This window comes from Chrysemys picta, chromosome 9 (assembly GCF_011386835.1).
Source record: "Chrysemys picta bellii isolate R12L10 chromosome 9, ASM1138683v2, whole genome shotgun sequence".
Taxonomy (NCBI): Eukaryota; Metazoa; Chordata; order Testudines; family Emydidae; genus Chrysemys; species Chrysemys picta.
This window is the reverse complement of record NC_088799.1, coordinates 53,648,804-53,670,641: the sequence shown is the minus strand read 5'-3', so window position 1 is coordinate 53,670,641 and position 21,838 is coordinate 53,648,804. Positions and strand designations below refer to the sequence as shown.

General features: G+C 47.2%; 1 long non-coding RNA gene across 1 annotated transcript in view; it reads right to left on the bottom strand.

Annotated features, from left to right (window-relative positions):
• Positions 1-6,756: 6,756 nt before the first annotated feature.
• LOC135973588 (uncharacterized) overlaps positions 6,757-21,838 on the bottom strand; it is a 30,287-nt gene continuing 15,205 nt past the window's right edge. The window contains exons 2-3 of the long non-coding RNA XR_010590492.1: positions 11,190-11,320; positions 6,757-7,173 (exon numbers count right to left, since the gene is read on the bottom strand). This is a non-coding gene — a long non-coding RNA (uncharacterized LOC135973588). The remainder of the gene's footprint in view (positions 7,174-11,189; positions 11,321-21,838) is intronic.

The following is a 21,838-nucleotide window of genomic DNA, read 5'->3' as shown; positions in this document are numbered from 1 at the left end:
GCCCCAGGGTTCCCAGCCACCCCTGGCCTGGCTGGCTCCCTCATGCAAGGACTCTCCACGGCTCTTAAGGGTGTCGTGTGTGAGTCCTGCAGGCAGAGGGCACATGAGCTGCTGGAAGCGGGCAAGGCCAAGCAGGCCCTCTCAGAGGAGCACTGGTGCAGGAGCTGGCCCCACAGCAGTGGCGAGGAGGGGCAGCACTGCTCAGGTTTGCCCCATGGCTCCTCTGTCAGGATGGGGTGGCAGCAGGGCTGATACTGAGCAAGTGGCATTGTGACTTGGTGTACAGGGGCGCAGCGTCACTCAGGTTGAGCACCATGGACCCTCTGTCATGGGCAGGGGGTAGGGCATGCGGGCCCCAACCTGAGTGGACAGCGGGATGGCCAGTGCTGCTTTTCCTCGCTCCTGCATTGGGATGCCTAACACCGATGACTTGGCACCCCTGCCAATGGTACGCACCATGTTTAACGTGCATACGGCTGCGGTCGCCACTGTATCATAATCTGAGAGCAGTGGCTTAAACAGCATCCCTCAGTGACCGGGCTCAATTGCTACAAAAAATGTTTTGCTGGGTCTGCAACCCATGGTGACTCCCCCAAGTACATCTTCGCACCAATTGTTTCACTACTTATCATATCAGCTACTCTGGATTTGGGGCAGAGCTGGAGAACAGTTCTCACTACATGGCTTTGGTTTCGTCCCCTAGGCTTCAGTGTTTACTTCTGCCGTCTGTGAAATTAATTGGGAACGAAGAATTTTGAGGAAGTGTGAGTTGAAAAAAAAATCCTGTAATGATATGTGACCCTTACAATTGATTTTTCTTCAATTATAGTTGCAATTAATGTTTCAGATTAAAGTACCTAATTATAAAAAGAGCTAATTGTCTCTTTCTCTCTCTCTGAATCCTTTCACAACCCCCAGGGAAATTAAAACTTGGTGTTTCTAAAATTAATGGATGAGGAAGGAGTTCAAACTTTAGGGCCTAATTCAGGAAAGTATCCCTATTCAGGACAGTCCTTAAGCACATGCTTAAAGTTAAGGACATGCTCAAGTGCCATTGTGAAGAGTGATGAGCTTCAGTATGTGAATAAGCGCTTTCCTGAATTAAGGCCTAAATGGAGGAGGTAAAAGAGGCGTGGCTCCTTAGAAATAAACATGTGGGGCCTTTTTAAGGTGTAACTCATGTTCTACACTGGTGATTCCATTAGCTCTGTGGATTAACTCCTGACTGACACCAGGATAAATCGAATCAGAATCAGGCCCATTCTATTTCAACATTATCAGTGTGGACATGAGTACAGCATGGATAAGTGACTTTTAGAGGCCACATATAGTCTGGATTGAGTCCCATGCTTAGACTGCTAGGCCTGTTGCCTCTTGGAAGTGATCAAAGGGTCTGTAGATGGACATACAAGTACACACTTAATTTGGCTTCCCTCCTCCAGCCCTTCAATTCTACTCAAAGGGTGTTTTACTGAGACAACATCTCTCCATCCTGATCTCATTCACTTGCTCTGGGTTCCATAAGGGATTTTTGGGGCTTGAATTGCACCATGTTAGATTCAGCTTCCCAAACGTTAGCCAGTCCCATATTTTTTCTTTGATGCAATTTCTGTCATTTGTAGCAAGGATGCAAAAGCCTTGAGCAGACAGCTCTGAGGAGATTAGTGAGCTGCAAGAAGGCTTCTTGCCATGTCTCTTCTTTCTTTTCCTCATTCTTTCTTCCTTTCCCCTGCAACTCCTTTCTGTGCGCCTCACTTCCCCAGTATTTCCCCATTCCTCGTCTCTTGCGTTATTCATCCCTTTCTCTCTGAGGTTCACATACCTGGAGCATTATGAGCAGAGCTGGGCGATCATTGGGATTATTTTCCCTACAGAATTTTTTGCAGAGAAAACTCTCTAACATTTTTCAATTTAAATAGTTTGATTCCCAGTGGGAAATTTCACAACAATTTTCATTTTGCCTTCAAATTATTTAATAATAATAAATAATTGTGTTGCAGTAACACCTAGGAGTCTCAGTCATGGACCAGAACCTCACTGTGCTAGGGGCTGTACAAACACAGATCAGAGAGAGACTCCCTGCCACAAAGAGCTTGCAATAAGATAGGAGACAAAAGGTGGATGCACAGACAGACATGGAAGTACCAGGGAACAATAAGAAATTACAAAATGTCATTTTATTTTGTTTTTTTTAAACTGACTCTTTAATTTTTGGGGTCCCTTATCCTTTCCCCTTTTTTAATTCCCCCTCTTTATCCTTACTGGATAAAAGTGAGAGGATAGGTAAAAATGTGGGGGTGGGGAACTCAACTTTTCATGTTTTTTGCTGTTGAATCAAAAAGTAAGAAAAAGTGTCAAAAAGTCGTTTCTCCCTCCACTTCACATACTTTTAGACTGTTTTCCATCTTTTGCCAGTTGGAAAGTGTGGGGAATGCCCACATTTCACACCTTCTCAATGTGTAGCTAAAACAGTGAAAAGGTGTGAAAAAGCAGCTTTTCCCTCCACTTTCCAACACTTCCATACTGTTTTCCAACTTGCAAAATCTACTTCCCCCTCTCCCTGCTTTCTATCCCATTTCCAACTTTTGCTAGTTGGAAAAGAGTTATAAAGCAAGTTGGAAGAAAGCCACAAGTTTGAAATGATTTTTTTTAAACCGAAAACTTTTGAAAACAAAACATTTCAGAAAATCAACACATTTGGTCAAGAACATTTTTTTCCCCATAGAAAAATGTCATTTTTGACCAAATCCTCTCTGTTGGAAAATGTTCAGCTGATGCTCTGAAAGTGTTAGACTCCTACAGCGTGAGGAGGTTTGGTACCTTTGGGAAGAGCCAGAGGGTCTCTAAAAATAGCTGAGAAATGTCTGTCTGAACTGTCCCTTCAAGATGAGCCTCCACATCTGTGAAAATACCAAAGTAAAACTGGCTCATCTTCCCCCTGGACTAGGTGGGGCCACAGAAAATGAGCCGGCAATTTATATTGCTCAATGGCTATCAGAGCATTTAAAATATTCCAACAATTTTCCAGGGGTTAAACGACTAAGGGATGAACCTTGACCCAGCCTCTCCAAACATCTGCTTGAAAAAACAGAAAAAAAAAAAGCAGAGAATCCTGACAGTGTTTTCACAGCCCAACCCCAGTTTACCAACCTGGCACCAGGTGTCGAGGAGTTTGCTTCCCATTCTCCAGGAGACAGGAAGAGCAGAAGACACTGAGACTGGTACTTATAAAAACATCAGTGCATAGAGAACACATTATGCAAAATATATTAAATCATTTCCGAGAGAGAGAGAGAGAGAGAGTGCACATTCTATATATCTGGGACTATATAAATAGTAAAACCCAATGGGCCAAACCCATGCCTGATGGAACTCCACTGCAGACAGTGGAATGACACAAGGAATGAATTTGGCCCAATGTTGTCAAGGCTGATTCCCCACTCTGGCACTTCAAGTGCAGAAGGTGGGGGCCCGCAAGCAGGGCCGGCTCCAGGTTTTTTGCCACCCCAAGCAAAAAAAAAAAAAGCCGGAGTGCTGCCGCTGAAGCAAAAAACAACAACAAAAAATGGTGTGCCGCCCCTTTAAAAGTGCTGCCCCAAGCACGTGCTTGGAACGCTAGTGCGTAGAGCCAGCCCTGCCCGCAAGGACTCTAAAAATTAATACTTTCCACTCCAGGCTTGTATTAAACTCCCAAGATTACAGCTTTTATCTGACCTTGGATTGGTAGATGCTGCCACCACCCAAGTGCAGAACCTTTTTGAGAACCCAGGAAGGCGCACTTGGGAATTCCTTCCTGTGGGGTACTCCCAAGACCTTTCACCCCCCCACCCCCGGGGAAGAGCTGAGAAAGAAAAAAAAGAGGAAATCAGCTGTTGCCACCAGCTAATTAAACAACATGTGCACAAACCTCTTAAGACACAAAAATCTAATTCTGTTCTTAAAAAAGGTAAATTTTATTAATAAAAAAAAGAAGAAAATACATCTGGGAATTTAGGCTTTTGCTAGATTAAAAAAAACCGACAAGGATTAAGCATCAAGAATAGCTTTCTTGAGGTCCAGTTTAAAGGTTACAAGCAAAACAAAAGCACCTGGGGTTAGCACAAAGGAATCCACAAGCCATAAAGAAATAAAAGGGATAAACCTAATCGCGTCTTCCTAGACATTTCTTGATCTACTTACATATCGGGGGTTTTAGATGAGTAGTTTCTAGATGTGATACTGATGATTTTTCATACCTGGCCCAAGCTTCTCACAGCATAACTGCTCCCTGTCTGCCTCTTCCCGGGAGAACAATAGCAGACAGACAAAATGAGAGTCTTGTTTCAATTTTAAAAAGTTCTAGCCTTCCCATTGGCTCTTTTGGCCAGGTGCCCACTCTCTTCCTTTTACCTATGCATAACAATGAGACTTTTTAACCCTTTACAGGTAGAGCAATTAGAGAACAGCTACTAAGAGGGATTATAGCTACTGACTGACTGGGTGTCCATAAAAGGAAGCTCCCCCCCCCCCCCCCCCCGCATTTATCACAAATGTATATAAGAACAGCAGGCCAGATTCTCAGCGGGTGTACATCAATGTAGCTCCCTTGATTTCAATGGAGCTATCCCAATTTACATCAGCTCAGGATCTGGGCCACTGTGTGTTAGCATAGAATGAACTAAACATAACCTGGGCTACATTTGCCAGCATTTAAATGGCTATTGCCACATGTGTTTTAAATATATGAGCGATCCAGCTAATGAACTAGCTATCCAATGGTGGACTGTGCCTCTGAGAAATAGTTATGAATATTATTTTTTTAGTTTCCTGCAAGTGGGTGAGGGTGGGAAGTACGTTACTTCCTGCACTTCTCCATACTAATTCAGACATGCGCTGACAGTCAAACATTCAGCAGCAGCTAATGACAAAGCTGAATGAGGGAGAGGTGAATACTGACATTAATGCTAAGTTAGTAAGTAGGCAGCACCACTGCTCTTAGTTAGGTAGCAAGGCCAAGCTGCCGGTACTACCTAGTTACGTATCAGACACAACAGAGCCAGCCTTTGCCATCCCATGCACGTGGGGTGGAACCTGTTTCATATCACTGAAAATGTGGATGAGAAGGGAGATAGTCTTTCTATAATTGATCTCTTCACCTCAGCAGTGACTGACTAATGACTCCTAGCTATGAGGAATGTCTGATTCGGCCCAGGGTGACCCACATATCATTGCTCAGTCAAGAGGGGACTGACTCATTTTCCATGGGAACTGATTTACTGGAAAAAAAATATGTATGCAGTGGGCAGATGTCATTTGTCTCAAGGCTGGGACTTGTGGGGATGTAGGGAGCTGGGCAAAGGTAACATGTATGCAGGATCCAAAGCTAGCAGGCATGAGCCAGAACATTCACAAGTAGCATGCCAGATTCCTGCCACAAGCAATTTGTACACATATAGGGGGGTATGTCTACACTACAAAATTAGGTCGATTTAATAGAAGTCAATTTTTTAGAAATCGATTTGATACAGTCAATTGTGTGTGTCCCCACTTAAGACCATTAAGTCGGCGGAGTGCGTCCACAGTACCAAGGTTAGCGTCGACTTTTGGAGTGTTGCACTGTGGGTAGATATCCCACAGTTCCCGCAGTCTCTGCTGCCCATCGGAATTCTGGGTTGAGCTCCCAGTGCCTGATGGGGCAAAAACATTGTCGCGGGTGGTTCTGGGTACATGTCGTCAGGCCCCCTCCCTCCCTCCGTGAAAGCAACGGCAAAAAATCGTTTCTCACCTTTTTTCCTGGATTACCCGTGCAGACGACATACCACAGCAAGCATGTTGCCCACTCAGCTCACTGTCACCGTACGTCTCCTGGGTGCTGCTGACAGACGCGGTACTGCATTGCTACACAGCAGCATCCGCTTGCCTTGCCTTGCCTTGCCTTGCCTTGCCTTGCCTTGCCTTGCGGACGGCAGACAGTGCAATACGACTACTAACCATCATCATCGGGTGCTCCTGGCCGACCTTGGTTAGGTTGGTCGGGGGTGCCTGGGCAGACATGGATGCTCCTGGCCGGCCTCGGTGAGGTTGGTCATGGGCGCCTGGACAAAAATGGGAATGACTCCAGGTCGTTCTCTTCTTTAAGTTTCGTCTAATGGAGATTCCGTCCTGCCTGGAATATCATGCCAGCTGGAGGCTTCTGCCTCAGGCTGCTCTCCCAGTCGGCGGCACCGCACGGTTGAACCTACCCCAGCCTACCCCTTGCTCCCATGGCTCATGAAGCCATACACAGGCATCCTGGACAGTAGTAAGGAGCAGTTCAACTTTAGGCTGAGCAAGTGCAAAATGGTGGTAGAATGTGCCTTTGGATGTTTAAAAGCACGCTGGCACAGTTTACTGACTCGGTTAGACCTCAGCGAAACCAATATTCCCATTGTTATTACTGCTTGCTGTGTGCTCCACAATATCTGTGAGTGTAAGGGGGAGACGTTTATGGTGGGGTGGGAGGTTGAAGCAAATCGCCTGGCCACAGATTACGTGCAGCCAGAACCAGGGCGATTAGAAGAGCACAGCAGGATGCGCTGTGCATCAGAGAAGCTTTGAAAACCAGTTTCATGACTGGCCAGGCTACAGTGTGAAAGTTCTGTTTGTTTCTCCTTGATGAAAACCCGCCCTCTTGGTTCACTCTACTTCCCTGTAAGCTAACAGCCCTCCCCTCCCCCCCCTTTGATCACGGCTTGCAGAGGCAATAAAGTCATTGTTGTTTCAAATTCATGCATTCTTTATTAATTCGTCACACAAATGGGGGGATAATTGCCAAGGTAGCCCGGGAGGGGTGGGGGAGGAGGGAAGCACAGGGGTGGGGTAGTTGTAGGGGCACCCCCTAGAATGGCATGCAGCTCATCATAGAAGCGGCTGGGGTTGTGACCCAGAGCGGCCATTTGCCTCTCTGGTTCTTTGGTAGGCTTGCCTGAGCTCCTTAAGTTTCACGCGGCACTGCTGCAGGTCCCTGTTATAGCCTCTGGCCTTCATGCCCTTGGAGATTTTTTCAAATATTCCGGCATTTCGTCTTTTGGAACGGAGCTCGGATAGCACAGATTCCTCTCCGCATACAGCGATCAGATCCAGTACCTCCTGTTCGGTCCATGCTGGAGCTCTTTTGCAATTCTGGGACTCCATGATCACCTGTGCTGATGAGCTCTGCATGGCCAAACAGGAAATGAAATTCAAAAGTTCGCGGGGCTTTTCCTGTCTACCTGGCCAGTGCATCTGAGTTGAGAGTGCTGTCCAGAGCGGTCACAATGGAGCACTCTGGGATAGCTCCCGGAGGCCAATTCCGTCGAATTGCGTCCACACTACCCCAAATTTGACCCAGCAGGGTCGATTTCCACGCTAATCCCCTGGGGGGGGGGGGGAATCAATTTTAAGAGCCCTTTAAGTCGACAAAAATGGCTTCATCATGTGGACGGGTGCAGAGTTAAATCCATCTAACGCTGCTAAATTCGACCTAAACTCGTAGTGTAGACCAGGGCATAGAGTGTAGGCAGAATCCATGATCTATGCAAGCAGAATAACGAACCTCTGATAGATACAAGCCACATGCAGGCACCTAGACAGTTACAGTTCTCTGAATATAAGCAACCTATGGGATACCTGACCCATCTGATATGCATGCAGGGACCCTGATACATGCAGGCTGCATGAAGGATCTCGGACACACACAATCTGCAATCTGCGCTGAAAAGCAGAATATAGATACCACCAGCGGGGATTCGGGCTATGGATGTGGATTTCTGCAAGGACATTTTTGTGTTGAAATCAAGTGTCAGGAAATATCTTTGCCCAATAAGGGTGTGTGTCTTCCAATTAGCATGTATTGTTGAGAAATGAAAGAACGCAAAGGGGAGGGGCCCCTTGCCAGAGGAATGGGAGGGGGATAAATGGAAGACCATGAAATTCTCAGCAAATGTATAGACCAGGGATGGCCAAACTTACTGACTCTCCAAGCCGCATACAATATGTAACCCCTTTGGGGTTTAGAGAGCATGGCCCCTTTAAATCTTGTGGGGAGGGGGAGAGTAAGAAAAAAAGGAGGGAAACTCCAGGGGTGACTCTGAAGCTGAGAGGGAGAGAGAGGGGCAGCCCGCAGGGACCCTCGCAAAGTGAAGCAGCAGAGATCCTGCCTGAAGCCTGGGAAGGCCAGGGCGGCCGATCGGGGACAGCCCAGGACAGGAGCCAGGAGGAGCACTAGGCCAGGGAGGAATCGCCCGAGAAGGACAGGCCGGAGCTGGACCCAGTATCATGGCTGCCCAGAGCTGCATGGGGCTGTGAGTACTGGGGCTTGGGACTCTGCATTGGGAACAAGGAGGGAGGCTGTAGCTAGTTAAGTGGGGAGCTGGTTGCTCTGGGTGGCTTTGCAGAGAGTGGCAGAAGAGGGCACCGGAGGGGTTTGTTGGGGGAAAGTTCACTGGCGCCGAAGACAACCAGGAACACCCAAGACTCACCACTGGACTGGAACTTTGCTCAGGACTCCTGAACTCAGTGTGCAGACACATTGCTCAGTGTCTGCCCTTCCAGACTGTGCTACCACTGAACCCGTGGGGCCTTGGCTTGGATGCAACCCTGTTCTACTGCTCCCCCTATATTTCCCCTTGTTGTTTTCTCCTCTCATCCCTCTGTAAATAAATATCTCCCTTTGTTATATCCATTGTACTTTTCCTGTGGGTGTGTGTGTTCACTCTGGGGAGTTTGGAACAGGTGCCCCTGGGGTGGAAGGGAATTCTCCTGCTGCATTCCTGCACGCGCTTTCTCTTCGCCAGAGCTGCCTGCAGAGTAGACTCCATCTTGGCCACGAGGGCGCTAAAGTTACAAATAATTTTCAGAGGTTTGAGGGCTGCAAGACGCACACAATCTGCCCCATGGGGCTGCGCCTGCCAGGGTGCAGGGCTTCTTCCCTGATGCCCCCCCTCTGCAGGCCTAAATCACCAAGACCCCTTTCCCTGCAAAGCTAGTCCCACCACCCCGCCGCAGAGCAGAAGCCCCAAGCTTCCCACCCCACACCCCATCTGATAGGTGGAGAATGGGAGGGGAGGGGCTCTGCAAGCCACACTTTAAAAGCCACATGTGGCTCACGAACCACAGTTTGGCCATGCCTGGTATAAACATCATGACTGGGATTTTCAATGGAAGCTAGCAGACTCAGTCACTCAACTTCCTTAGAATTGGGTTCCTAACTCATGGACGCTCACCTACAACTGAGTGTATTATTCACAATAAGGAATGGATCCACTATCTTGTTCTCCTCGTGGAGTGTCCATGAGCGGGTTTTAAAGTTAACCAACCATTGTTTTAATTGCCACATGTGCTGTGTGTGATTGGTCAAGTAAGTCACATGATCTTGCCGCCAGTTCCCCAATTAGCTGAGCTCACAGGCACTGCTTGTGTAAATAGCTACACGTGTGAATCTGAAATTTGGTTTCCATAAATACAACCAGGGGAGATTCTGAATTTGCCTTCTGCGATTGCACATGCCAGTAACATGTGATTGCATGAGTGTTCCTGAAAACGGAATATAAAAGGGGCACCACAGAGGCAGAGGTGAATATACTTAACAATGGAAGTGAATAGTAGTAGACATATTCCTATAGACTTTGCTATTTCCTAACAGAGCCAAACTGCGCTGCCCTTCCTCGCATTGAGTTCAGAGGGTCTATTCATGGTGTAAAGGACTGAATGTGAGTAAGGGTATCACAAGCTAGCCCATAAAAGGGAAATCTTACACATGGTACAAACTGGAGAGACCCCAGAGAAGGGCAACAAAAGTGATCAAAGATTTAGAAAACCTGCCCTGTGCGGGAAGGTTAAAAAAACTGGGCATGTTTAGTCTTGAGAAAAGAAGACTGAAGGGGGGTGGGGACCAGAGAGCAGTTTTCAAAGATGCTAAGGGCTGTTAGCGGCATGGGAACACTTTGAATACTGGGGGTTCTGGAAGCCAGCTCCCTTGCCTTACCCATGTCCGTCATCCGTCCCCCCCAGCCAGCAGGCCGGCAGACGGGGCGAGCAGGGCTGGCAGGCTGGGATGCGGGGGTCCGGAGCATGGGGGGGACGCAGCAGAGCCCCGGCTAAAACCTGGGGGTGCTGAAGCACCCCCCCGCACCCTTAGTTCCTGTGCCTATGAGGGTTGTTATAAAGAGGATGGTAATCGATTGTTCTCCATATCCACTGGAGGTAGGACAAGCACTAAAGGGCTTAATCTGCAGCAAGAGAGATGTTGATTAGATATTAGGAAAAAGTTTCTAACTATAGGAGTAGTGAAGCTCTGGAATGAGCATCCAAGGGAGGTTGTGGGATCCCCATCACAGGTGGTTTTTAAGAACAGGTTGGATAAACACATGTCAGGGATGGTCTAGGTTTACTTGGTCCTGCCTCAGCGCAGGAGGCTGGACTTGACCTCTCAAGGTCCCTCCCAGACCTACATGTCTATGATTCTATGTTCACACCTGCAGAGCAAACCAGAGTCACCCAGCATAGCCTTTCAGTGTCATTGCTCCGGCTCATGGACATCACGTCAGCCTTCCTAGCATGGCCCATACGAAAATGGTTTAAAGATGGCTCATTATCACTTGCTTTGAATGTGGCTCACCCAGCCAGCATCGACCAGGCATAACTGCCTTTTAAAAATACTCTGCCGTGGCAGACCGTGTACAAACCAAGGTGGTGTCCATACTGGAAATCTTTGTACCCATTTCCCAGCAATTACTATTGGAGGCAAAGCCTAGGCACTTCCAAGCATTATGTAATGACAGTGCACTTGAATCTGCGGTTGTCATGGCATTGTGCTGGAAATGCTAGAGGCCTGGGTTACACCCCTGGGAACATTGGTTTGGCAACCCATTACAACCCTGATGCAGCAAAGCACTTAAGCAAGTGCTGGGTGGTGATGTTGTCCGGAATCAAGGCCATAGTGCTGTGAGAATAGTACATTTGTTCAGAAAGAGTCCATCCCACCTAGAGGTCTGAGTACAATGGGATCCCCACAAGCTTGCTAGCTCGTCAGCGCTATAGAATCCGACCATCCACCCCCCCACACACACACATTAAGGGCTTGTCTGGCTGAAGTCAATGGAAGAAACACTGTTGATGTAAGTGGGGCCAAGATTTGGCCCTAAATAGTCCCCCTGGCAGCTTCCTGGCACAGTGCGATTGCAGTCACGTACCGGGCAGTGCTGAGGACTAGAGTGCTGCTGCCTGTTCTCCAAGGTCACCGAGGTGGTGGGAAAGAAAGAAAAGAGCGAGAGAAAAAAAAGTTGACTCAGAAACCACATGGAATTTGTTGCCTTCTTGAATTCTGGGAAGAGAGAAAATAGCCACAGTTATTCCAGGCATGCCAGGATAATAGCAGGCTGTTTATTGTTTATATGCAAAGAATGTCAAGCAGCCAGTCCAAAGCAGGAAAGAGGGATGAGGAATTTGTCAGACTTGTTCAGACACACAAAGGCTTCTGCTTATCCAAGCAAAGTGCAGGGAAAATATCCTAGCTCTGCTCCACCTGCGAACTAGATAAGGGAGTTAACCCTCTCTCTGTGCTGCAAGCACATACCCACTTCAGTTCAGTTCACAAGGATTTTTGGCTGACAGTGAGTGATGGTATGAAAGGAAGGTTGGCCTAGAGGGTAGAGCGCTAGCCTGAGGCTCAGGACACCTGGCTTCACTTCCCTGCTCTTCTATGGATGAGTGTGTGTGACTGTAGGCAAGTCTATGGGCCTCAGTTCCTGCTCTGTGAAATGGGGCAAGTGGTACTACCCAGCCTTAGCAGGCGCTGGGAGGATAAACAGGCTTCAAAGATTGTGAGGTGCTCAGATACCATGGTGATGGGACCCAGAAAGTACCTCAGACAGACAATGCGCTATTAGATCCCTCAGGTATCTGTGAGAGGCGAGTTAGATTTGCCCTTGCTGGGGATTCACAGTGCTTGGGGTTTGAGCCACTGTGTGCATTCCTCTGGATATGTCGTGCAAGGTCACCTCTGCTGCCTTTCCCCAGCACCAGGCCCAGTTTGTCCTCATCACTTTTTGATTAGATGGCTTTTAGGTGTCCTGCGAGCTTGGGGACGTCTCTCTCGTGCACGCACGTCGGATATCAGAGTAGGAAGTGCCTCTCTGTCGCAGTCTCTCCTCTGTCACATACCCACACACACATGTTCCTATTTGCAGAGACAGCCAGTGGTTGGGAGGGTGGTTGGAAGGCTGATGGGTTGGTGAACTCCAGTGACATGCCATTGGAAACAAGGTGCCAAGCTTTTAACAGTGTAATTAGCCACTGGAACAGATTACTGAGAGAAGTGGTGGATTCTCCATCACTTCAAGTCTTTCTATCAAGAGTGGATGTCTCCCTAAAAGATATGCTATAATGCCTCCAGTAAATTGGTCTTCATGCAGGGAGAGATTCTTTGGCCTGTGTTATGCAAGCAAGAAGTCTAGAGGACCAGAGTGGTTCCTTCTGGCCTTAAAATCTAAGAATGAATCTGTGAATCTATGAAATCTAGCTTACTATCTCCAGTCATGGGGAAAAAGATCATTAGAAATTCAGACTAATATTGGAAAAAATCATTGAAGAGGAACACTGAAAGAAATGGAAGACAAGACACCAGGACGGACGTCACACAAAACAAAGAAAAGAAGACAGAGCGAGACAGCAGGCCAGACTGATCAAAGAAGAAATGCAAAGCTACATTTTTCTGTTTACTTATCTCCTTTCAAAGTGACATAAATAATTCTAGTGATAATTGCAGGATGTTGGACGTTGGACTTCTACCAGACTGCAGCGGCATCTCCAGTGTTGCCAGCTCCTTACAACCAGAGACGTTATCAGGAATTTTACTAGAACTGTTTGGTACATTTTTAAAATAGCTAAATAATGAATAGCAGGAGAGTCATTTATTGGAACACAAAACAGGCAAATGGCAGTCATTATCCCCATTGGGAAGCTGACCCAGAAAGGGGAAGAGAGGACAAGATAAAAGGAAGATTTTTTTCTTCTTCTTAATATGCATCCCATTAATAGTGTACTCCCATCATGAACATTTAGTAACTTAATGGCCTGTTTAAATCTGTCCCACATTCTGTTCATACCATTGTCTCCAAGCTCATTCAGAAGTCCCCTTGGGTGTTCAGACAACCCAATTGCTTAATAGACTGAACATTCCAAACCTTCTATAAGAAATAATATCCACCCAGCTGTACAGAGCAAGGCTGCCTTGCCACCAATGACTTCTTGGGACAGCTTATGTTTCCCTCTGCTCTGCTAGTCTTTGGCTCTCAGACACAGCAAGGTAAGCCCCATAGGCCATGCTTATCCCTGGTGTAACTCCACTGAAGGCAATGGAGCTTGGCCCTGGGTTATTAAGGGCCAGACTTCCAAAAGAGCTCAGCATGAACACTTCAGAAAATCCAGGCTTTCTTGAGGTGCCTACATGGGATGTGGCCTCTTTTGAAAATTTGGTTTTAAGAACTTTTTCATCTCCACGTCCTTCCATGCATTCAAGAAAATAAAATACATTCAAAACCCTGTGCCCACCTTCGGTTCTTACTTTTCTCTTACCCTCAGGGGCATAAATGCCACTGAGATCTTGTTCTTATGCACAACAAATCTATATTGGGGCCAGTCCTCAGCTTCAGCAGGACTTCTGCCTGAGTAAGGGACAGAGAAAAGACTTCAGTATTGGGCTCTTATTCTTCAGCTTACATTACATCAATGCCTCAATAGAAGACCACCTGGAGAAAATTTATTGTCTTTAGCAGAGGAAACCAAGGAGACAGCTCGGGTTCTCTCACAGATGAGTCATGGATCTTGAGGAGAGTGAGGTGGTTAATTAAATGAATTCATGGTCCTGGGGAATGGGGGTGGAGGGGAGTAGGGCTCTCCCAAGGGTAGGTGTTCTTTGTAGAGGGTTTTGGAGTCTTGGGCGGAGTGGAAATGCTCTTTGTGTCTTGAACTGAGATGGGGAGATGCTCTCGGGGAGGGTTCTTCATAGGGAGGAAGCTGCTTTTGTGGGGAGATTGCAGCATTGCTAACTTGGGAGGAGGGGGTCTGCTCTTGCTTGGGGACTCAGTAACTCCCATTGGGGAGGGAATGTTTCTGGGTGGGGGGAAAGGATTGGGCCCCTAAAGACACCCTCCATCTGGAACTTACATGCCAAAGTCATAGGTGCATTAGAAGTACCTTGGCTACACTCTGCTGTCTCCCGTGGATGGGCAGGGCCAGCCAGTTTCCACTTTCTCGAATGCTTTGCTGCCACTGAGCCTGGCTGAGCAGCTGTGTTGGTTCGTGTACGTTACATCCAATGGGCCAAATTAAGGCAAGCCTGCCAGGGGTTCATCAACGAGAGCCTTTTCTGTGCCAGTGCTCCCACGTAGCAGGCAGCCATGAATTAGCTGCAAGAGCTGGGAGCACAGATCAGGGAGGGTCACCAACCCAGAGCTTGCCGGGCCGCACCGCTGGAAGCTCCAATGTCACAAGACTGATCATCACTGAAATCCAGCTCCCCCTGCAAGCATTACATCTCAGGCATAAGGGCTCCCTGCACACTGCTCCAGCAGCCAGGTCTCTCCCCCACCCCCCTCCTCTCCCATAGGGCTCCACTGGCTCCTGCGGCCACAATTCGGCTCTAAATGTTGTTTGGCATGTTTGGCCATCTGAGCAATCTGACTGGCTGAGCCGCCAAGAATTTCCCAGTGAGCTCACTGCTGATGGTATGAACTGAATGTTGTCAAGTGGATCCAAATAATAACCGCCCATCAGGGTGTTACCCAACCAGAGAAAATTGCCTGTCTCAAACGCAGAGTAGGGAAAGGGTGTCAGGCTGGCAGCCTCTTGCTCAAGTGAGAGGATTTCTAAAGAGCGTGGCATAATACATGGAGTGCTACTGGGGTGTGTCGGCTGTCTGAGCTGGTAGGAAAGTTACTGACTCACCTGTCAGACGCAGCTCAGCTTCAGAAAATTCCCAGCAAGGTCACTCCCCTTGCTAGGCAGGAAATGCTCGAGACCAATTCAATACATTTATAAATGAAAATAGATAGGCTGGATGAGTAAGTGATGCGATACAAATAAAGTCACGCTCAGCAACCATGGGGCCATGGCAAGGAAAGTATCATTTGTTCCTGCCAGCCACCTGGACAGCAAGTTGGTACTGGAGACGCTGACCAGACAGTGGCAACAATCAGCGGGAAGTGGGAGAAAGAAGACTGGCTTGCCAGTAAGCGTCCTGCAAAGGCAGCCTAGGGCAGGACTGAATCAGCTGGAAGCTAGCAGACATCACCCTCAGCTCCAGGATTTATGGGAACCTCCCATCACTCCTGAGCCCCGCATGGAGAATGACACGTACAAGATGAGATGCCTGACAACATGCTAACAGAGGATTAGGTGGACACATCTGCCACCTGCCCTGAGCGAGAGAGACAAGCCTGATATGGGTCATTATATTGGACAGGCACTTGCCACTGTGCACACAGCCAAGAGCAGACACCAATAGATTCCAGTCAGGGTCGTCTCCTTCAGAGCCACATGGAGGTGGCAGAGCCACTCCCTAGACAACTCTAGGGGTTGTATTGGGGATCTGTATATGCCCATCTTCTTCAGAAATGGGGAGCAGAGTCCTGGACTTCCTTGGGAACTTTTGGCCACAAGGTGTATCACATGCACTAGTAATGTGCTTTGCCTGTGGGGGAGGGGTCTGATTGTTGCATTGTTCTCAAGTGCTCAGACGCACACACAGCCCCCAAGTGGTGTTGTACTCTCAGAGGCAGGACCAGCTTCCTAGGGAGTCAAAACCAGTGGCAGAATGTAGTGTCAAGTTGTAAGGGACATTCACAAAGCAAACTGACTCATGTTTAATTGCTATAAAATGCTCTTACTCATAACACAGGGGGAGAATATGAAGGCCTGGAGCTCAGACCTTGGGATAGACACAGTGAATCTGTACCCTGGGAGGAAGACAGGCAAAATAGTGGAGAGAGTGACCCTGTCATAACTAGAACAAGAGTACTTGTGGCACCTTAGAGACTAACAAATTTATTTGAGCATAAGCTTTCATGGGCTACAGCTCACTTCTTCAGATGCATAGAATGGAACATATAGTACATTGGCCAAACCAGACAGTCTCTGCGCAAAAGAATAAATGAATAAATGGACACAAATCTAACATCAGGAATCATAACATTCAAAAACCAGTAGGAGAACACTTCAACCTCTCTGGTCACTCAGTAACAGACTTAAAGGTGGCAATTTTGCAACAGAAAAGCTTCAAAAACGGACTCCAACGAGAAAACAGCTGAACTTGAATTAATATGCAAACTAGATACCATTAACTTAGGCTTGTATAGAGACTGGGAATGACTGAGTCATTACACAGTTTGAATATTAAGGATACTTAATATTTCCCCATGTTAAGTATCCTCACACCTTTTGTCAACTGTCTGAAATGGGCCATCCTGATTATCACTACAAAAGTTTTTTTTCTCCTGCTGATCATAGCTCATCTTAATTAATTAGCTTCTTCGAGTTGATATGGCTACTTCCACCTTTCATGTTCTGTATGTATATATATCTCCTTACTATATGTTCCATTCTATGCATCTGAAGAAGTGGGCTATAGCCCACGAAAGCTTATGCTCAAATAAATTTGTTAGTCTCTAAGGTGCCACAAGTACTCCTGTTCTTTTTGCAAATACAGACTAACACAGCTGCTACTCTGAAACATGTCATAACTGCTGCTCAAGATGCTTCGCTCTGGAATATGTCCTTCCACTTAGCATACACTCCCCCCCAGCCCCATGAATAAGATGACAGGCAGGGGGCGGGAGGGTTGTAAGCCCAAAACAATGGCTCTGAGCCCACTGAAAATGGAAATCAGGCAAGAAAAATCCAGATCATCTGTATGTCACACCTGATTCCATCATTCAGAAAGAACTGACACAGATTAACGAGTGTGTACACGAGCCATGATTAGTAAGATTCGTCTGTTGTATTAGGTAGTAGGTTATAAGTCATCAGAAGTCAGGGAGAAGAGATAGGCTTGATATGGGATTTAAATAGAAGGGCAGGCAAATAGGTAAAGTGTGGCAATTGGGGCATTCCAGATGATGAGGAAAGCGTGGGAGAAAGACATACCACTGGATATGGAGGATCAGGGAACATTAACGGCATGTCATAGAGCTGCATTTGACTTGCTCTGAAAAAAAAAACAAAAAAAACCCCACTTTTTTTTCATTTTCATCAATTTATTTTTTTTTGCAGAATTTCAGGTTTTCAAAAAAACCAAACCTAACGTTTTTAGTTTTCAACTGCTGAGAGCTGGAAAAAAAATGATTTTAAAGATTTCTGATGAAAATCCAAAACATTCCTTATGAAAACTGTGATGTTTTTGGTTTAGCCAAAAAGCCATTTTTCCCCTCAAAAAAGTACACCTCTACCTCAATATAACGCTGTCCTCAGGAGCCAAAAAATCTTACCGCGTTATAGGTGAAACCGCGTTATATCGAACTTGCTTTGATCCACTGGAGTGCACAGCCTCCCCCCCCGGAGTGCTGCTTTACCGCGTTATATCAGAATTCGTGTTATATCGGGTCACGTTACATCGGGGTAGAGGTGTAGTTTGAATGAAAAATATTTAGTCAGCTCTAATATTTAATGAATCTAGGACACTGGCTGGAAATAAGAGAGAGATGAGGTTGGAGAAGGGCAGATAGGGAGAAGCAGTCCACAGACAGCAAAATGCCCGAAATTCCTGTGCACTCTGACACCTGACCAAGAAGGTGTCCAAGTTGGATCGTATCAATTGCAACCCTGCAGAGGAGATGAACCAATAAGGAGAGGGGCTTGGGGTTGGATGGATCATGCAGAAAGGCAGTTTCAGCTCTGTGGAAGAGTTGGAAGTGGGACAAGACATGATCAAGGAATTGTTTTGATGGAAGTGGTTCAAGGAGGGAAGGAAAACAAGAACCAGATTTGTAGACATGAGATGGTAAAGAAACACCAGAGAAAAGTGAGGAAGGGAGAGAAAGAGGAAACATAAAACTGACAAGAATGAGCTGGAAAGTATTCAAACAGCAAACCAAAGAGAAAGGGAAAGAATAAGGAAATGGGAGAGAGAGAGAGAGAGAGAGAGAGAGAACACAACTCTGAACACTCTGAGGCCTGACTGTGGTATAAGTCAGTTCTACTGATTTTAATTGAGTGATGCCAACTTTCACCATTGGAGATGGGGCTCATTGATTCCAACGGAGCTAGACCAGTTTACCCCAACTGGGGATCTGGTCCCCAACCTCTGTGCCAACTAACTTCCCCTCTATTTGTAAGCCCCTCACTCTTACGCGTTCTGAGATGCTGGTGCAAACCTTGACTCATGTCTATAATCAGAGGTGCAGCCGAGCTATTAAACTAAACTTTTGAAGGCAGGTGAAATATAACTTCTCAGAGAATGGCCACCAAAATGCCAATGCAATAGCCACTTCAAGAAGAAGTAGAAGTTCCTCAATATCACTCTTCATATTCTGATAGCCCTAGAGGCCCCAGCTGAGTTCAGGGCCCCATACAAATACATGCGGGACAGCCCCTCTCCTGGAGAGCTTATAGTCTAAACAGACAAAAAATTGTCTCCATTTTACAGACGGGGAACAGAGGCCCAGGGAGATTAAGTGAATCACCCAGACCCACACAGTGAGACTGTGGCAGGGCCAGGAACCAAGCCCTGATCTCCTGAGTCCTTTCCATCACATTTGAAACCCGACTCACTGGTCTTTTCTACCATGATAGACAGTGCTCTTGAATCACGATGTGGGACTCTTGACCCAAATGACACTGAGCACCTGAGCCCAGATGGACCCCAACTGAAGGAGAGGGGCATGTGTGGGAGGCCAATCCAAAAGCAAGGGGCTCCAGTGAGACAGACTGAGAGCAAAAGAGATGACCAGTACAGAGATAAAGCAGAGATGGTGGAGGAAAATTCCATGACCTTAAAACAAATGACAGAATAAGAGATAAAGTCCATCTGGTCACTCTCCAAAGATGCCCTCTGAGAAAGGAGACGTTGGCCCTTTCTAGTTCTCTCTCCCTCCCCGCTGCCCTTTAGCCTTGCTGTGGAGGCAGCCTTATCAGTAAAGCATGAAAAGCATTTTCACCTGAGGAATCTTCCTCCTGGAGAGATTAGCCAGCCTAGTTCCCCTCTGGACAGAGGGAACTGCAGCCATCTCTGGAATGCAAGACTGCCTGTCCCCCCTTGGCACCGGGACGGGTGGCTGAAATTCCTGCTGTCTCTCCGATGCACGGATTGGAGCACATTGCACACCATGCTGGTGCCTTCCTGCTGCACATCCTTCATCCGCCTGGCACTGTCTGGTGAAAGGGGTTGGTGCAGCATATCTTGGGTGCATAATGACACCGTACATGGGGGATGGGAGAGGCCAGTGTGCAGGCCAGTGGATCTTGACACAAGCCTTCTGAGGTCAATAGATGAGCTCCACCATGGGGTTTCCCTGAGACTGTGCCAAGCGAAATGTGCTTGCTGTGAAGTCTGTGTTGGTATCAAACAGGCAGAGTAGAATCCCCCAGTCCCCTGAGTCCTAAGGAATATTAATAGCTAATACTAATACTATCCAGACAGTAGGAAACACTGCCCATCACTGTGGTATCTGGATGCCTTTTTCTTAAATATGTACTCTTCTCCTGGGACAGCCACAGCCTAATGCCAGCTGGGGTTTGGGGTCTCTAACTTTCCTCCCCATGGAAGATTCATAGAGTTTAAGGGACCATTAGCTCATCCAGTCTGACCTTTTGTCTAGCACAGACTATCACATTTCACTCAGTTACTCCTGCATTAGCTCTATCACATCTGCTTGGCTAAAGCATCTCATCCAGAAAGGCCTCCAGTCTTGATCAGAAGCCACCAAGAGATGGAGAATCCACCACTTCCCTTGGTAGCTTCTTCTACTGGTTACTCACCCTCACTGTTTAAAAATGTGTGCCTTGCTTCTGAATGTGTCTGGCTTTAACTTCTAGCCACTGGGTCTGGGTCTGGGTCTGCCTTTCTCTGCTGGAGTAGAGAGCCCTTTGCCACCTGGAATTTTCTCTCTGTGAAGGTACTTCAGGACGTGATTTGATTACAGGGTGGATCTTTTTGGTAAGCTGAACAGACTGAGCTCGTTAAGTGTCTCACTGCAAGGCATCTTTTCAAGCCCTTGATTCCTTTTGGTGAATTGTCACAGCTCGCCAGGAGCAAAGGGTCACGTGCCTTGAGCCCTGACCCATCCTGTAACTGTTAATTGAAAGTCAGCCCAAAATGGCTTTTAACTCCACAACAAACACGCAGTTTGTTCCTTACTTTAACTGAAGGTGCAGTCAGTTTATCAAGCCCAGGCTGAGGAGTATTGGTCAAGAACAGAGAGCTCCTCCCTCAGTCCAGCTTCTCCAGCGGTCAACCTCAGAAGAAGCAAGCAAGCCTTCTTATCCCACCTTGTGGGTCCTGATTAGCTACTGCCTCCTCCTGGCCTTTTTAGCCACTGAAGGACCAAGTCTTGTTTGTTCGACCAGTGCCAGTGCCAGAGTGGCCTCTCTAGGCTGTTCTCAGAGGACTAAACTCCCTGCCCCTCTTTGCCAGGTAATACTTTTCCTTCGCATGAGTGTGTCAGGGCGGTGATGCTTCCAGCAAGGGGCAGAGAAGGCCAGTTAAACCCTATCATATGACTTTTCTGTACACCCTCTCCAGTCTAGGCTTGACCCTTGCAATAATGTGGGGAGGATAGCCCAAAGGTTCATAGACAGTTGGATTCCTGAGAAATTAAAAGAGAAAAGGGTTCAATGTGCTTAGTAGTGGGTAACTGGGGTAACAATAAAATGAGGACTCCTGAAACCCCTCTGAACATATCCAGAATCAAACCTTTTCATCACATGCACAACATCTGAGAGTCAAGTGTATGACGTTACCATGACCCCAGTACTCTACTCCCAGAGTTCAACTGTGTCAGAGTGGTCCAGAGAGAAGGCCTGGCCAATCTCCTCATTGACAATGGATGCCAGCTTTCCTCAGTAGATTTCATCAGCCAAAGGAGCTGGTGGGTCAAACTCCAGAATCAGACTGAGCAGCATTGGCTGGAACCCAAGCAGAGATGACTCCTCATTTGTCCTCTCCAGAAATGGGTCTGTATCTACAGATGCTGAAAGCTTGTTCTGAAATCAAGTAACTTCTCACAGAGGAGAAATACTCGACTCTCTTACTGATGGCAGATGCATAGCTGATGAGGCCAGACGGGAGCATTATGATCATCTAGTCCAGAGGTAGGCAACTTATGGCACGCGTGCCAAAGGCGGCACACAAGCTGATTTTCAGTGGCACTCACACTGCCTGGGTCCTGGCCACCGGTCCGGGGGGCTCTGCATTTTAATTTAATTTTAAATGAAGCTTCTTAAACATTTTAAAAACCTTATTTACTTTACATACAACAATAGTTTTGTTATATATTATAGACTTATAGAAAGAGACCTTCTAAAAACGTTAAAATGTATTACTGGCACGTGAAACCTTAAATTAGAGTGAATAAATGAAGACTCGGCACAGCACTTCTGAAAGGTTGCTGACCCCTGATCTAGTCTGACCTGCTGCGTGACACGAGCCATAGATGTCTCCCAGGGGTTCCTCCCCATCCTCCCCTGCTATGTAAGTGACAGTGTCTAGCCCCAAGGCTTGTGGCTGAGCTACAGCATATCATCCCATCTCTACTGAGCTCTGGATTTACGGATGCCTGACAGGGGCATGCTGACACTCCAGCCGGAGAGCGGATTTCACAAGCCAAATCTGCACAGCGCTTTTGGACCC